Raw genomic sequence first — 2,860 nt, 5'->3', positions numbered from 1 at the left:
CTCTCACTCTCTCTCTCTCATTCTCTCTCTCCCTCTCTCTCTCACTCTCTCTCTCCCCCTCTCTCTCTCACTCTCAACCCCCCTCTCTCTCTTCTCTCTCTCTCACTCTCTCTCTCTCTCTCTCTCTCTCTCTCTCTCTCTCTCTCTCTCCGTCTTTTCTCTCTCTCCAATGGTCTTCCAAATGAAGTGTCAATCACCAGTCGCCCAGTCTCGCTATAGTTGAGAGTACGTGCAACCTTTCTACATTGCCCTTCACTTTGGTTTGCGAAGTAGTTTAAAATCAAAGTCAAAGTCATCTCTGTTCTAACGACGACATGCCATATAAATGCGGTTTCTTAACTGTCAACTTTTGAATCGTACGTTTTCTGTTTGCTTTACCCATGTTTACGTTACTATTGTTTTATTTTGGTGGATATATCGGAGAGGGAGACATACAGAAAGCATAATTATGAAGTGTGCGAGGAGAAAATCAGCGATATCACGCTTTCCAGTTTTTGATAAAAGTGAAAATTTAACTTTGAAGACTTCTGGTCACCACTGCGTCCACGATTGAAGTTTTCCCTTGAAAATATATCAAATGGCGTCGGTGGCCTAGTGGTTAGGCTACCGGACTCGTAATCGTGAGGTTGCGGGGTCGGGGGTTCGAGCCGCGGGCCCGGCGTTGTGTCCTCGAGAAAGGCACTTTACACGAATTTTCCTCGCTTCACCCAGGTGGGAATGGGTACCCGGCCATAGACAGCGAAAGATCTCGTCAGTTTGTTAGTGTTTTAGCGCCTCTAAATGGCCACTTGCACTGTATGCTTCCCAGGAAGTTGAGGTTGTTTCAGAATACTCTCAGGTCTGCTGGGGTAATAGTATAGATTGTGAAGCACATAGAGCTTGCTGTTGAGAGGGGATTTGCGCTATACAAATACTATCTATTACTATTTATTATTACTATTATTACTTCCACTTACTGATTATATCATCACATAGTTAGTCTTTAAAGTGCTGAAGTGTGCTTGTAGTTATGTCATAAGATAAATGAGTGCAAAAAGGACATCACTTGTACTCCCCTTGCAGTCCCATATTCTGGATAATTTGCAATCCTATTTTGATGTTTGATGGCTTGAAGCTCTTATAATAATCTATATAATTATGTTGTAACCAAACAAAAAATTCACTTCATAAAAACTTGTAACCAATACTCCCAGATAAAACATTACTTTTGCCAATATTCAATTATCGGTGCATTTTATTGTTGCTAGTTTAGACCACAAATTCTAGAGATGTAGAAGTAGAAAAAGCCAGAGATGTTTAAAGGTCAAGCAGTAGGACCTTATTATCTAATCCCACTGGAAATAAATGAAGTACTTGGTGAATGGAGAGTGCAGAAGCTGACGTACCTGCTCAACACCTTCGATTAACAGGAAATATTTCTCAGAGACGTTACGTCTACTTTCATCACGTTGCTCAAAACTTCTGGAACAGAAGACTATAGGGTCAGGAATGCTGCCAACTGCTATTCTTATAAGTCATTCAAGTGTGCCTCTCGTGGTCTACAGGTACGGCGTTCGCCTCTCATTCAATAGGCCCCGGGTTCGGAACCTGACTTGGCTCCTCTCTCCCTTGCCCCTGACTCTTCCTACTGCTACCGTCAGTCTTTCTACTGTCCCCCCAGGCTCCCTATTACTGCTGCCTTTCAGCCACGTCCCTGGTCCTAGGGTAGGTAAGATCGAACACCTAACCTTCTCGGATAAGGGTGAACAATCTCTGAGGTCCCATGTGCAAGTTGCGCACATTAACGATCCCTTGACAGTAAAAAAAATAAAAAAGAGTGGGTTTCGACCGCCACCCAGGCACAAATCAAAATATATTCCTACCAAAACTAAACATACTTTAGTCAGTATAAAACCATAGTAGCCAATATAGAGTACCTTCGAAATGAGGGTGCGGTGGCGGAGTGGTTAGTGCGCTCGTCTCCGAAGCGGAAAGTCCGGGTTCGAGCCTCTGTTCACACACGGATTTTTTTCACACCCCCCCCCTGCCCACCCAGCAGTAGTGGGTACCTGACTTCGAGCTGGGGAAGTAAAGGCGGCGTGGAAAGGAACTGGCCACCCTACTACAATATGCCGAAGGCCCAGGAAGTTATCTCACAAACAAGGCAATCCCCAATGTCCGGATCGGATGCAGGAACAACTTTACTTTACCTTCCAAACCGGAATGTGGCTGCCAGGATGCTAGGGCCTCAAACTAAGTTGGAAAAACGGTTATATACGTAAAAATCAGTTACACTGCAGGTTGAAGAAACAGCAGTCAACTACCCGTGATATCTAGCAGGTGAAAGCAAAGGAGAAGAGAAGAAACCACACAATGAAACTAAAATATACTTCTGAGAATACAGATGTAAAGAATGAGAAACAAGACCAGATCCGAGGTTTTAGAAATGCAATTTGGGATAATATCTGATAGTGGAACAACGAATGCCATAATATATTCATCATCACAATGGTAACAGAGATGGGCGTCGAAATGTTGAAATTAAATATCTTTATCTGCGGCTCATTGGGTATTCCAAGATTGCTTTTTTGTTGTTGCCTACTCGTATCGATTTTAGACCACCAAGGGATCTTTAACGTGCCCAACGAGATTTTTCGCCATTGCCCGAGAAGGCTAGCTGTAGATCTTTCCTACCCGAAGATCAGGGGTGTGGCTGAAAGACATCAGTAAGAAGGAGCCATTCATTCATTCTTTCATTCATTCATTCACTCATTCATCTTTTATTCGTTCATTCGTTCATTCATTTATTCATTTATTTATTTATTTATTTATTATTTATTTATTTATTATTTATGTATTTATGTATTTATGTATTTATGTA

The sequence above is a fragment of the Aplysia californica genome, unplaced genomic scaffold, assembly GCF_000002075.1.
Source record: "Aplysia californica isolate F4 #8 unplaced genomic scaffold, AplCal3.0 scaffold00255, whole genome shotgun sequence".
Classification (NCBI taxonomy): Eukaryota; Metazoa; Mollusca; class Gastropoda; order Aplysiida; family Aplysiidae; genus Aplysia; species Aplysia californica.
Note: the sequence above shows the minus strand (reverse complement) of the source record.